General features: G+C 47.8%; 1 pseudogene; it reads left to right on the plus strand.

The window, feature by feature from the left end:
- The first annotated feature begins 206 nt into the window (after positions 1-206).
- On the plus strand, positions 207-3,187 carry LOC127326899 (uncharacterized; annotated as a pseudogene).
- Positions 3,188-16,058: the final 12,871 nt, after the last annotated feature.

Here is a 16,058-nt window from a genome sequence, read left to right on the forward strand (position 1 = left end):
TTGAACCGTACTTCCGAGGCACAAGGGGACGTCGCGGGAGGGGAAGAAACTAGGCGACTAGGCACTACTTCGAAACTTATTTGCAATTTTATGTACTGAACAACGAATTTGTAATAAATATGGAACTACTTTGCAATCTCAAATGTGAAACTATGTTACTGTAATTTATGTAGTGAACAATTAATTTGTAATAAGTATGGAACTACTTTGCAATCTCAAATGTGAAACTACTTTGCAATTTTATTGTGGTCCTGTATGTTACTTAAATATATATTCGTATTATGTCATGTGAATTTTGCAAATATGTTTTGTTGTTTACAGAAATGGCAGGAAGATCGTTGCTCAGTAGGGACCTTGAGAAGGCGCACCGTGCGGCGAAGCTAGAGGCAAGTCCTAATAGCCTTCCCACACTGGTGACACGCGGAGCTAATCAGAATTGGCAGATACACCCCGGTTGGGTTCAGAGGTATGTGGGATTATATTTGATATATTTAATTTGAAGTACTCACACATACTCATTGGATTCTTATATGAATTTGTAGGTTGAAGTGGGCTGGACTTCTACCTTTCGCTCGGTTGGTTGAGGCCACTATGTCAGAGGTCATCGGTGAGCGAGGGGGCACGCCAATCAAGCGCCTTCAGTACGACCACTCACTGCTGACCAACCTAGTGGATCGGTGGAGGCCCGAGACTCACACATTCCACTTTCGTTGGGGAGAGATGGCCCCTACTCTGCAGGACGTGTCTTACTTACTGGGCCTACCGTTGGCTGGTCGGGCCATAGGCCCGCTGGCAGAACCAGTGGACTGGGATGAACAAATGCCTGCACGTTTTCAGGGAATTCATGTGGGTCAGCCTGATTTTCTCTGTGAGGACCATGGTCCAAAGTGTGACTGGTTACTCAACTTCGAGGTAAGCATTGTTATTGAAAATTATTTATTTTTAATGTGTTGTTATAGCTAACATCTTTTGTTCGTTGTAGGTTTCACAGTTCACAGCACCGATGAGTGAGGCACAAATCACTAGGAGTCTCGAGGCATACCTTCTGTGGCTGCTTGGGAAGGTGATGTTCACAGAGAACCATCAGACCACCATCAGCAGGCGCTACATCCCCATTGCGCAGGAGATAGCATAGGCTACAACCGCCGACGACATCATACCGCGGAGTTGGGGTTCCGCGGTTCTAGCAGCCACGTACCGAGGTTTGTGCAATGCTTGTACACTTGTCTCCCCCAAGTCTGGCCTTCTTGGCTGCCCACTATTGTTGCAGCTATGGTCGTGGGAGAGGTTCCCAATTGGTCGACCAGACATAGATGCTGAACGCCCTTTCGAGGCAACCTGGTTCGATGATGCGGACCACATCGACATGCCTACGTTTGGTATAATTTGGACACGTCGCGAGGTACATGTAATGACTATTTTTATGTTGTAATTTATACTACTATGTGTGTACCTGACTATAGTTCTTTTTCTGTCCGCAGAGACGATTTGCTCGCGACCAGGTCAGGAACTGCTACCCTGCGTTCACGGAGCAGTTTGACGTGCTCGATGATAGGGCGGTGATTTGGGAGCCCTATACGGCGGCAGCAGTGCATGCAAGATACCCTGGCGGGATCTCAGTCCTCTGCTATAGAGATTGTGCATACTGGATGACACAATCGAAGATCATCTTCGATGTGTCCGTGGAGGTAATGGCCCAACAGAGGATCATGAGACAGTACGGTTCTCGCCAGATGGTCGATCCTCCTCCACCGATAGCACCTCTCCCTGCCTACGTCCACAAGTAAGTTCAGAGCGCTAAGGTTAAGATTGTTCATCATGAAGGGTTTGGCTTACAGCACAATAATTTTCTGCAGGTACAACAGGAAGGGTACGAGCCACTCCTCGACATGGTGGCTTCAGCGCGTTGGCTCGTATGTTGATGAGTGGCTGACCGCGACAACACAACTCTGGCGACACGATGAGCAGTTTAGTCTACAGGAGTTTGAGGCATATCTGCAGAGGTACACTGCAGCAGCGCGAGTGCGCCTCATCCCACCGATAGATCCAGCTGAGGCGCCTCCAGCGTGTATGTACGATATGTACCCGACTCAGTCCACAGCCGGTAGTCGATAGCACGCGGTACGTACTACTTTTCTATTCCACCAACATACTTGTCGTTTATATATATATTGGGTTCTACGGTTTATATGCTACCATGATCTACCATGTTTTTGCAGGGCCAAATGACTTCAGACTTACAGGATGAAGTCGCTCAGTACACACGTCAAGTGTCCAGTGGGCCTCTTCTGCAGCCGCGCGACCAGCAGGTGTCCTGGTTGAGGCGTCTCGAGGAGAAGCTACGCGGGATCTACTCGGCTATCACGTGCAGCCGTAGTTCCGACGTCGTTCAGCGCCACCTCCTTCCACCGTGGCCCTCCACACGACACGATCCACGGCCTCGTGTCACGCCGACGGCGACACCCAGACCACCACCTCCTGACCGGGCAGGAGGTTCGTCGTGGCAACAGCAGCACACTCCTTCGTTTGACGACTTTCACGGCCAGCATCATGGATCACGACCTCGCCTCACGTCGACGGCGACACCCAGACCACCACCTCCTTACCAGGCTGGAGGTTCGTCATGGCAGCAGCAGCACACTCCTTCCTTCGACGACTTTCAGTACTATCAGCAGCAAGCTGCTTTCGATGATTGGCAGCAGCAGCAGGCTCCTTTCATGGGAGGAGCAGGACACTCGCAGGGTATGTACTATTCTAGCTATTCTGTTCCGTATAAATTATACTGCACTTAGTTTGACATCACTTATGTTTCGTGCCACAGGGTACACACAGCACACTGCATCTAATCCTTCATGGGGAGCTAGTGATCAGGACGCTGAGCACATGGAGTATTACAGCACGCAGCAGAACTATGTTGGTATGCAGACTCCTCCACCAGAGCCCACACAGGAGACGCAGTACGACCCCGAGTCCGGGTCCTGGATCCCTGCTCGCAACGTCAGGGCCCCGGACAGGTTCGGTTGGACACCCCGTGTTATGCCACCCCCACGACAGCCCAGACTACGCCGTCCCCCTGGCTGATGTATCACCTATGTATGAGACATTTATGTATGCATTACTCCTGTATGAGACATTTATGTATGCATGACTTACGTATGAGACATTTATGTATGCATGACTTATCTCCCGCTCGCATATTTCATTTCGTGCTAAAGCAATAGTACTTTATTAAAACAGTGTACAAAATTAAGATACAATAGAGCTGAAATTTAAATACCGTTTATCCCTACAACAGAATTTAAGATACATCAAAAAACTTAAACTTAAACTAAAAACGCATCACACCCTTTCCCTTGCCCTTCAACGATGCAGCTTTCATGGCTTTGGTGCTAGGCTGGAAGTCGTCATCCGAGTCGACGACCGGCGGTGCAGCACTCTTGCCCTTCGACGATGCAGCTTTCTTCGCCTTGGTGCTAGGCTCGAAGTCATCGTCCGAGTCAACGACCGGCGGTGCTGCACTCTTGCCCTTCGAGGAATTGGCACTCTTGCCCTTCGACGATGCAGCTTTCTTCGCCTTGGTGCTAGGCTCGAAGTCGTCGTCCGAGTCGACGACCGGTGGTGCAGCACTCTTGCCCTTCGAGGACTTGGCACTCTTGCCCATCGACGATGCAGCTCTCTTCGCCTTGCTGCTAGGAAAATTGGGCGCGGAAAATTGGGCGCGAAAAATTGGGCGGGAATAAATGGCTCGAAAATTGGGCGCGAAAAATTGGGCGGCAAATTTCGGCGGGTAACACTTGAGCCAAAATTTCGGACACAACAATTTTGCGGCAAATTCATTTCACATTAATACTAAAACTGAAATAAAGATACATTGAAGCTGTAATTAAAATACGCCTTATCACTACAACGGAATTTAAGATACAATGACAAACTAAAACTGAAATTAAGATACATAGCTAGTACGACACATCACACTACTTTCCCTGCGTCCACCGTGGCCATTTTCCAGACTTGTCGCCGCGTTCTTCTGCCGCTTGCGCCTCAGCAGCTCTTTCCCTTAGTCTCTTCCTTTCTGCTTCACGAGCCTCCCTGCGCACCTCTTCCTCTGCAAACCTACGTGCAGCCTCATCATCCATCCTCTTCTGATTCACCTCGCGATTACGAGCTTGTTCCGCCCTAAGTTTCTGTATCTGCCTCTCTCGCTCTGCTTTTTCATTAGCACGAACCTTTTCCCAACGCTCCTCCTCAAAGAACGTTGCCCACGCACGCCGGTGTTTCTCCTCAACCTCCTGACGCGCCCAATCCGGCTGCTCCGTGTCTATCCAGTGAAACCATTTGCATAGGGGCGGGGGAGACTGCAACACAAACAATAACATTAAATCACATTCATAAATAAATTTATGCGTACATAAAATTATGTCGAAACATACCGGCGGCCTGGTGGACGACGAAGCTGAACTACGGGGTGGATCATGCTCATAGCTCCCACACATGAAAAATTTCATGCCAAACTGGTCGGAGAAATCCTCCACCTGCTTAACCTTAGCAAGACGGCCGCACCAACACCGCTCCGCAGTCACACCCGGGGGCAAACTTGCAACCTTCGCCTTCACCGGCCTTAACTCCTGGTCAGAGCACGGCACACTCATGATGGCTAAGGGTGAGCCAACAGAAAAAATAGAGAGATAGAAGCACTTGTGCAGCGATGAGTGTCGATGCCTGCTTTTATAGGGAAAAATCCGAGAGCGTGGCGGGAAAATATAGCGGGAGATGGTGGCGGGATAAATTTGGTGGGAGATGGTGGCGGGAAGAAGTGGCGGGATAAATTTGGCGGGAGATGTTGGCGCGAAGAAGTGGCGGGAAGGGTGGCGGCAAAGGGCGAGAGCGAAATACGGCGGTGTGAACGGGAGCGGGAGAAGATATGGCGGGAAAAAAATGGGGAGAAGTGCCAGCAGATATCCCTAGTAATAAACCTAAACTAAATCCATGCGGGGGTGGGGCTACAGCCAGCCGATCGGTCGGTAGCTGGCCAATTGGTCTGTAGCTGACCAATTGGTCAGCTATCGACCAATTACTTTCTGACTGTCAGAGAGCAGGGCAGCCGACTCTCAATCGGCCGGCTACTGACCGATCGGTCAGTAGCTGACCGACCAGGTCACAGTTTCGGATTTTTTTCAAATCGCGCGCTATTCCTAGAATTAAATAAAAAGTTCGTATTATTTAAAAAAAATTCGCAGCAACAAAGCACAATAAGGACTTACGAGCTGACAAGGGCATCCAAGAAAGGGTCGAAAGCTTTCTTCCCTTCGGAAGGACCAGCTTCTTCGGCTTTGGATGTGCCGGAATCTTCGGCTTCATTCCTCTTCCTCTTGTTCTTCGGAGAAAAAGCAGGAGGAGGGGAATGTGCTGAGGTAGTGGCCTCAGAATCGGTCTCTTTTTCAGAGGATACCGCAGATTTTCGGGAAACTGCGGCTTCACTCTCAGGGCGAGAAGTACCCTGGTTGTCGTCGGTGACAACGGCCCGTTCCTCGACTTCTCCACCTTCAGGAAGGGGAGGAAGAGAAACAAGATCTGGATGGTTCTACAAAACAGAAGAATGTCGACAAGAAAGTTATACAAAAGATGTCAACAAAAACAAAAAAAAGTGGTCGATCAGGAAAGGTCACACGAAGAAATTACCTCAGGGAGAGGGTTGGTGGCGCTATACGGCTTCACGCGGCAAGACGAGGGGACAGGATCTTCCTTGTTGAGGGAGGAGATTTTTCGGACAAGTTTTTCTAAGTCCTTGACAGGCAAATCCACTGACAATCGATCCACATCTTCATCGCCAGCATACTTCCAGAGGGGATTTTTGCGAGCTTGCAAAGGCTGCACTCTAATCCTAAGGAAATACGCCGTGATTTGGATACCTGACAACCCTTGGCCACGAGTGTTTCGAAGTTCGTGGATGCGAGTCATCAGTGCCTCTGTCACCGCTTTTTCTTCAGCGGTAGCCTCTGCATCCCAGGATCGGCGACGACAGATTCTTTCGGCACCATCAAAAGGAGGAATGTTGTCTTCAACAGACCCATGGTTTTCCTCGTGGATGTATAACCATTTTTTGCGCCACCCTTGAACTGAATCAGGGAATTTGACATCGAAGTACTCGACATCAGGGCGAACGCAGATAACGACGCCACCTATGTTATAGGCGACGTTGGCAGAGCCATTATGGCGACAAAAAAAGAGACGCTTCCATAAAGCCCAGTTAGGCTGGACTCCAAGGAAGGACTCACAGAGGGTGATAAAGATTGAGATGTGAAGTATGGAGTTGGGAGTTATATGGTGGAGTTGCAATCAATACATGAAAAGCAACCCTCGAAGAAAATTGTGAATGGGGCAGAGAGGCCGCGGATGAGATGATCAACAAAACTAACCCGATACTCCATTGGAGGGGTTGGGTAGCTTTCTTCGCTGGGGAAGCGCAGTGCGTCTTGCTTCTTGCTGATCCCCAGTTTCTCCAGGAGGTTGATGTCTTGGGCGGAGATTTTGGATCTCTCCCACTCCGCGCTTCCCAGATCCGCGGCAGCCATCGAGGATTTAGGAGTACTGTGTCTGGTGAGTCTGCGCGGTGGCATTAACAATGGCGCAGTGGCACAGTGCGAGCGTGGCGGAGCTCAAAGAACTATGGGGCACAAAGAAGGATTTGGGCAGATGAGAGCAGAGGAGCGGCGCGAGCGAAAGTGTAGAAGGAGGAAGACGATGATCTTAAATAATGGTGTGGTGAATCGACGCACCGTTGGATGGAGAAATCATGCGGTGGATAAGGAACTCGTAACTGAAGGGTAAAAAGGTACTTTTACTTAGATGAAACAGAATAGGCGTTAAAGTACGTGCGCCAGGAAAAGCGGAGGACGTGTGTCCCCCACTTGCATGACGTGTCAACAGGGTAGGAACTTTGGACCCACAAGGCAGGGACAGCAGTACTCGATTTTCTTGGATACAAAGATCGTGGCTATCGTCAGTATTGAGGTCACTTTGACCAAGGGGAAAATCTCGACAAGTATGAAATAAGAGGATTGGCGGCAGGAAAGTTTATCTATTCTTTCGGGAGCCTTTGATCAAATACAAGTTTTTGCCCAAATGCTCGGGGGCTACTTTGGAAAAAAGTAAATTTCGAGTATGACAAAATAGAAATTGCGGGAGCCTATGATCAAATGCAAGCATTTGTTCATAGCCTCGGGGGCTACTCCCATCGGGAGCGCTGTTCGCGCACCCGATAGATATAAAAGTTCGAGAAGGAGCGACAATATATTGGCATAATGTGTGGAGCCTACAACCAAGTCCAAGTCCTTGGCTGTAGCCTCGGGGGCTACTCCCATAGGGAACGCTGTTCGCGTGCCCGATGAAATTATAAAAAAGAAAGAGAAAAAGAAGAAGAAAAAGGGAGCATATTTCGAGTTATGTAAATAACTCTACATATACTCCCATCGGGAGAGAAATATAAGTCATCCGTTGACTCAATAAAATGTGCTATTCCAACAGCCGAATAAGCACTCGACAATATATTCTCAGAACGCCAAAGTTGTGAATTAGTTCTGAATGCCGGAAAACTTTGCGAAGGTAAGACCCTAGATCCGTTCTGTGTGGCGTAGCGCCGTCTCTGACGGCGGTTTGCTACTTTTTTCCGTATCAACAGATACGAAGAAAAATCCTAACGGACGCGTTAGGTACCCGATAAATATGACTGGGACTCGACAGAATGGTAAGACCTTAAGCGGCACCTGTCGAAGTTTACACCAGTATCCCGAGATCATGTCCAGGGACGTGATCTTGAAGTAGGTTTTTGCGGATTGCCACTAGAGCAGTTAACTAGTACCTGATCCGTCAGATGAACTAGCCCCAACTACCATTATCCTTGTACAATATAGAAATTTGTATGCAAAAATATGTGGTAAAGTTCAAAGATATTAAATAAATGTAAAAGTGGAGATTTTCCTTGACTCTACGATTCAAACAAAATCTCGGGGGCTACTGACATAGGCATCCCTAATGGGCCTGCCGAAGATAGTTCCCGGGGTTTACTGAAGGCCCACGTATCGAAGAATATAAAGTTCGGAAGCCCAAGATGGTGATAAGGAAAGCTAGAGTTGTAATAGGAAGTGTTATTTGTAATCTTGCGGGACGGGTCAGAAACCCTCCCGGACTCTGTAAATTTGTGTACTACGAATCCCTCGGCTCCGCCTCCTATATAAGGGGGAGTCGAGGGACAAAGAGAGGATCGAATCGTTGTTTCTAAAACCCTAGCTTTTACATAGTCGAGTACTTTTCGGCTGAAACCTTCGAGATCTACTTGCCCTCTACATCCAACGAAACCCTAGTCTACTACTTGTACGCATTGACAATTTAATACCTTGTCACCAGGGGACCCACATGTCATTATTTTTCTATTTACAGAAATTACAGAAATTAATTACTGGAAAAACATAAAATAGGAAAATGATTAATGACGTCACGCTGACGTCATACTGACGTCAGCGGTGCCATTGCTCACTGGGAGCTCGGGTGATGTTGCAATCCGGCGATTCGGAGGGCAATCGGGCGCGCAGGCAGGGGCAAATGGGGCGCCTCGATGGGGCGGACCGTTTGGTGGCGGTGCCGCCCGCTATTGGCCACCGGAGCACGGCCGACGGCGAGGTCGAGCGCCGGCCGGGGGCAGGTGCATGCGGGGGCGGAGCTAGAGGGGGAGAGAGAGGGAGCTGAGGGCATGGGGAGGTGCGGGACCTCACCAGGAGCGCGACGGCGGGGTCGACGGTGGCCGGGGGAGCTCGCCGGCGACGAATTTGACCGGACTCCGGCCGTCTCTGCGCGGTTAGGGTTAGGTCTAGGGGGCGCAGGAGAGTGCGGGAGAGAGGAGAGGTGGGGGATAGGGTTAGGGGCGGCGGCGGCGCGCCTCTTATAGCCGCCGGGGGGCGGCGGAATGCATCGGGGCCGCCGGCGACATCGGGTGGCCGGCGTGCTGCCACCGAGCACCTTCGATCGGCGGGGAAGACGATGTCCATTTGCAAAAAAAAAACCCCTGGGGAAAAATGGGCTGTGGTGGGGTGCGGCCTGGGCCATTTGGGCTGAGCTGGGCTGCCGCCAGAGAGGGGGAAGAGAGAGGAGGAAAGGTAGGCTGAGCCCAGGGAGGAGAGAGGGCTCCCTCTCTCTCTTTTTTTTTCTTCTTCTTTCTTTTTTTCTGATTTTTGTTTCTCTAAAATCAATTCAAATTTGAAAATTGTTTGAATTTTGTTTGAAACTCAAACTTTTCAGAGTAGTAATAAACACACATGGACTTGTCGAACGACAAAAAAACCATGTTGTCTATTTTGAAAAACTTGCATGATTTGAAGGAGGAAGAAATAGAGAAGAATTTGCATAATTGAAAATTGAGATGCAAACTTTACTCAAATGCAAGCTACATGCATGAGATGCACATGATCACTCATTTATTTAACTAAACAAGGTTGGGATGTTACAACTCTACCCCCCTTACAAGAATCTCGTCCTCGAGATTCCTAGATTTTAGAAAAGAAGGAAGGGTACTCAGATCGTAAACAATCTTCTCGTTCCCAGTTTGCTTCTTGCTCAGAATGATTAGACCACTGAACTTTCAGAAAGTTGATGCTCTGACGTCGAGTTTTACGCTCGGCTTCATCAAGGATACGAACAGGATGTTCTCGATAAGTTAGAATCTCTTGGACGTCAAGAGTCTCGTGATCAACACCACGGATAGGATCTTTGAAGCAAAGCTTGAGTTGAGACACATGGAAAACATCATGAACTTCAGGAAAGTTGGAAGGTAACTCCAACTTGTAAGAAACGTTACCACGCTTGGCAAGGACGCGGAAAGGACCAACATAGCGAGGAGCTAGTTTGCCTTTGATACCGAAGCGACGGACACCCTTGAGAGGAGTGACTCGAAGATAAGCTTGATCACCAATTTCATACTTCACTTCTTGATGATGGCGATCATAGTAGCTCTTTTGACGTGACTGAGCAGTTTTCAGACGCTCGCGAATGATGCGAACTTGATCTTGTGCTTCATTGATTATATCTGGTCCAAAGAACTTTCTTTCTCCAGTTTCGGACCAGTTCAAAGGAGTTCTACACCTTCTGCCATACAAAGCTTCAAAAGGTGCCATGCCCAGGCTAGATTGGAAGCTGTTGGTATAAGTGAACTCGGCAAATGGAAGGCACTTTTCCCAATCTTTACCGAAGGATATAACACAGGCCCTGAGCATGTCTTCAATAATTTGATTCACTCTTTCGGTTTGACCACTGGTTTGAGGATGATAGGCTGTGCTGAAGGATAGACGAGTTCCCATAGCTTGTTGAAAACTAGCCCAGAACTTTGAGGTGAAAAGACTCCCACGATCAGAGATGATCTTCTTAGGAACACCGTGAAGAGTGACTATCCGTGAGATATACAGATCTGCTAGTTGACTAGCTTTTATGTCTTCTCGTATAGGAAGGAAATGAGCAACCTTGGATAGACGGTCAATGACTACCCATATAGAATCTCTTCCATTTTTGGTCTTGGGGAGACCAGTAATGAAATCCATGCCAATTTCATCCCATTTCCACTCTGGAATTGATAGAGGTTGGAGAGTGCCAGCAGGTCTTTGATGTTCAGCCTTCACACGACAACAAACATCGCATTCAGCAACAAACTTAGCGATCTCTTGCTTCATCCCAGACCAGCAGAATCTTTGGCGAAGATCCCGATACATCTTGGTACTACCAGGATGAATGGAGAGGGGTGATTCATGAGCTTCTTTAAGGATTAGCTCTTTGAGATCCTGTTTATCCGGCACGACTAGACGCTTACCGAAATAAACGGTACCTTGATCATTAATGGAGAAACATTTAGCAACTCCGCTAGCAATGTTCTTCTTGATTTCGGTAATGCCAGAATCTTTCTTTTGAGCGTTATTGATCTGGTCTTCAAGAGAGGGCTTCACCTCTAGATTAGCAAGGAATCCACTAGGAACAATTTCAAGGTTGAGTTTTGCAAGTTCCTCATAAAGAGAAGGTTGCGCTTGCTTAACCATCAGATTGTTGCAATAGGACTTCCGACTTAGCGCATCAGCAACGACATTGGCTTTGCCGGGTTTATAGTTGAGACCCAAGTCATAATCTTTTATGACTTCCAACCATCTTCTCTGTCTGATATTCAGATCCGGCTGGGTGAAAAGATACTTCAGACTTTGATGATCCGAGTACAACTCACAACGATTACCATAAAGGTATGGTCGCCATTGCTTAAGAGCATCGATCACAGCTGCAAGCTCGAGATCATGAGTAGGATAATTGAGCTCATGTGGTTTCAACTGTCGAGAGGCATAGGCCACCACATGACCATCTTGCATCAACACACATCCGAGCCCTTGGAGAGAGGCATTGCAATAGACAACAAAGTCTTTGCTTGTGTCCGGAAGGACGAGCACAGGAGCAGTAGTCAGCTTGATTTTCAAAACCTGGAAACTCTCTTCAGCCTTTTCTGACCATTCGAACTTCTTATCTTTCTTGAGAAGATCGGTCATTGGCTTGGCAATCTTGGAGAAATTTTCAATGAATCGGCGGTAATAACCCGCCAGACCGAGAAAACTCCGAATCTCCTTAGCTGACTTAGGTGTCTTCCAGTCAAGAACGGCTTGAACTTTATCTGGGATGACTGCAACACCTTTTTCAGAGATAACATGACCAAGGAAGATGAGCTCTTTTAACCAGAACTCACATTTGGAGAACTTGGCGTAGAGACGGTGTTCGCGAAGTTTAGTTAGCACCAGACGAAGATGTTCATCATGTTCATCTTCGTTTTTGGAGTAGATCAGAATATCGTCGATGTAGACCACGACGAACTTGTCAAGATACTCCATGAAAACAGAGTTCATAAGCCGCATAAAAGTGGTAGGAGCATTTGTAAGGCCAAAGGACATGACAGTGTACTCGTAAAGACCATAACGAGTTGTGAACGCTGTCTTTGGAATGTCCTCCTTGCGGATTTTGATTTGATGGTACCCTGATCTCAAATCCATCTTGGAGAAAACTGTGGCACCGGACAACTGATCAAAAAGATCATTGATTATAGGAAGAGGGTATTTGTTCTTGATTGTCACTGCGTTGACCGGACGGTAATCAACAACCAGCCGCAGAATATTGGTATCTCTCTTCTTGACAAAGAGGGCAGGGCAACCCCAGGAAGAAGTACTGGGTTGTATGAAGTTCTTCTCTTCTAACTCCTCTAACTGCTTCTTTAGTTCAACCAACTCTTCCGGAGGCATACGATATGGTCTCCGGGAAACAGGGGTAGTTCCGGGAACCAACTCAATGACGAAGTCCACACTTCGATCAGGTGGCATACAGGTAACTCGTCAGGGAAGACATCTGGAAAGTCACGGACTACCCAGACATCGGAGATTGCAGAACACTTTAGGGGTAATCCTTGCCGATGGAGGTATTGCCGATGGAGCCCAGTACAGAACACTTTTGCCGGAAAGATTGGTCAGTACAATAGACCTAGCTGAACAATCAATGACAGCCTTATGCTTTACTAGCCAATCCATGCCCAAGATGATATCAATGTCAGTTGACTTGAGGGCAATGAGAGTTGTGGGGAACCACACTGGCCCTATACTGATTATGACCTCACGGGTAATCCAAATGGTTTGCCAACGAGACCCGGGAGTTGTGATCTCTAGAGGGGAGGGCATTGTCTCAAAGGGTATATCATGCTTTTGTGCAAACTCTTGAGATATGAATGTATGCGATGCTCCGGAATCAAACAGAACGGTAGCTAGGATTGAGTTTATATAGAGCGTACCCATTAGGACGCTTTGATCCTCTTCAGCCTCATCAGCAGAGACATGAGTTAGACGAGCACGACCAGAGGAATATTTGTCATCCTTCTTGGGCTGAGAATATCCACATCCAGCAGACTTATGGGGGCACTCCTTTGAGTAGTGGCTAGGCTGACCACAAGAGTAGCAAGCACCACTAGGCACAGTACCCATGGCAGGACGATAGCTTGAACCACCAGAGGGTGGCTTTGAGTTATTTCCAGAAGACCTTGGTGCATAGGGAGCATGAGGTACAGCATTGTAAGGGATCCAGACTCGGCGCTTCTTGTTGTGAGAGGAAGACGCACGAGAATCACCTTCTTCACGCTTCTTGGATTTTTCCATATCCTTCCTTCCGTTCTCAATCAGAAGAGAACGGTTATGCAGGTCTTGGAATGACTGGAAGGTGAAAGGCAACATCTCATAGCGAAGCTCGGGGTTAAGTCCCTTGCGAGACAGATCTTGCTTGTCAGCATCATCAACCACATCACGTGGTGCATAGCGAGACAGCTGAGTGAACTCACGTCCATATGTCTCCACATCCAGCTTCCCCTGACTGAAATCCAGGAATTCCCTCCTTTTGATGTCCATGACAGTCTTTGGGATATAGGATGCACGGAAAGCTGTGACGAATTCCTCCCAGGTAACATCATGTCCTGGCGCTTGAAGAGCCAGAAAACCTTCCCACCAAGAACCAGCGGCACCTTCTAACTGGTAGGTGGCGAAGTTCACGTGTTCACCTGGTGGAACATGAAGAGCGTTGAACTTGCGTTCGATGGTGCGAAGCCAATCATCAGCATCAAGAGACTCCTTGGGGTGGGTGAAGATAGGAGGCAGTGCACGGATGAAGTCCCCAAGTGTGACACAGTTGTCGGGACGACGTTCTGTGTTTTGAGCTACACGCTCCAGGAGTTGTTCATTCCTTAAGCGGTTGGTCTCAATGTTGTTAAGAACCTGCGCCATTGTGGGAGGTGGCTGCAGTTCCGGTTCAGCATTGTTTTGTCCAGGTCGGTTACGACCATGACCACGACCAGTCATCCTGAAGAGAAAGACAAAGATCATGAGAAACAGATTCCTTGGAAAGAATTCAACGGAATGATAACATTCACTAAATGGAAGGAACAAGATTCATATCAACTGATGTAACTTTAGGAACACTGAGTTAAGCAACCAAGTACGGAGTATTTTTTTGAGAAAACAACCCAAACCCGTAGATCCTATAAGTTTGGAAATATCAGGGTAGAGGTAAAACCTTTTTCAATCAAAACAAGGTAAGATGACTCAACATTAGAATGACACCAGATAAGGAGTAAAAAGAATCCTATTCAGATGCTTTTGCAAATACTTTTAGCTTTCAAATAGTTTTCACAACTACTAGACTCAACATCGACCAGTCGAAAGGGTTTCCTATAGGCAGTCCTGCTTTGATACCAAAACCTGTGGGGACCCCCGGAGGTCGGGGCTAGACAAACCCAGATATCACATCTGGCATAAGCCTAACCTAGATCTCTAGGGCCTACAGGGTGAGAATCGGTAACACAACAGTGACTCTACGACTGAAAGAAAATATATTACAACTCTTAGCAGAGTTAAGATCCAAATTTATTACACGCAGAGGTCACTGACCACAAATCAACAAGCAACGGAAAGAAAATTATGTTATCTATATAACAAGACTGCAAAGGGCCTAAGAGGCCATAACATAAGGCGACGTCCCAGCCCATAAGTCTCAGGCTGCCGCCTGAGGAACTCCAAACTACTCGTTGACATCGAGGAAGAAACCACCATCTGTTGGAAGGACTTCGTCTGAAACAAAGCATGCAATGCTGAGTACAGGGACTCAGCAAGACTTAGTACAACCTTTTAGCAAAGCGGGTATGCGAGGCTTTATGTGGAGCTTATTTTGCGGAAAGCCAGTTTTCCTTTGTAAACAGGAGGGAGCAGAAGCTCGTCTATTCAGACCATTTTCAAAAGAGATAAGAGAGCGATAACAACTCTAGCTCTAAGATCATCTTGTTGAATCCACCGAATCTTCATCATCACTTGAACCTATCACCTAGGATCACCCCCTCGACAACCTGAGAAGGGATCCTTATCACACATTGACATCAAGTTTTACGATTAGGTTCAAGTTGTCTATGATCACAGAATCCATCACCAAGTCGTCCATAACCGTGGACACGGCTTTTCGAAAAGATTTACCCTGCAGGGGTGTACAAGTTTACCCACACGCGCCGACCGACTCTTAATGCCACTATAGATTAACACACTTCCTTGGTGTGCTGGCAGAGGGTGGTCGACCAAAACCTTTCCCTTACTTCGCCTATTCCATGAGTCAAACTAACTGGGGAGCTCCGTCATCGTAGGTAGCCATTCTCCGAGGCGGTCCCGGTCATTGTGTGCAGGGGATCCAGTTCAATGCCTCCAACATCCTTCACCCCGGCCACGCCCTGTATGATGCACTTTGAAAACCTTTTCCACTTCTTCCCCCATGCGTATGGCAAATGGAACTCGCAAACTAATTGACTCATGGGTAAGCTAGGTAAGTTCGGGCCAAGGGGTTCCCATGGGCCCCGTGTGGCTGTACGCTCAGTCTTGGTTCCGAAGGCGAGAACTCTGGTCCTAGTATCGGCGAGAATGAGTCAAATCACCACATCCCCATGTGGCGGCCCATCCAAGCCTTTAGCATGTTTATTAACATCATCACTGATCTTACCACGTCATCCAGTCAAACTAGGTTCATTCGTAGCTCTGATTCATCAACCGGATGGATCAGACTTCAACATCTAAGCATGGCTAAGCATAACACATATACGGCTCTAGCGATGCGAACAAGCTCATCCTAGTTTTGCTGGGAGCGGTGGATCAGGAACTTTGGGCTACAAAGATGGAACATGCACACATAGGATATCTACCACTGCCGATAAAAACATATTTGAAGCGGATGCAATATGTAAGAACCAGAAGTAAAAGCATTTCGAAACCATATATGAACCAGGTTAGGGCTTGCCTTGTCCCTCGTTGTTCTGATGCTGCTCTTCGTTGGCGTTGATCTCAGGCTCGCGTTCGGTCCCTATCGATGAAGAACCAAAACACCGGAAATGGAAGAGCACAATCAAGACATGGTACAATGCAATGGACATACAATATGATGATATGTCATATTAAAGGGGTTCGGTTAAACCCTAGGTGCATCGA

The sequence above is a fragment of the Lolium perenne genome, chromosome 4 (assembly GCF_019359855.2).
Source record: "Lolium perenne isolate Kyuss_39 chromosome 4, Kyuss_2.0, whole genome shotgun sequence".
In the NCBI taxonomy this organism is placed as follows: Eukaryota; Viridiplantae; Streptophyta; class Magnoliopsida; order Poales; family Poaceae; genus Lolium; species Lolium perenne.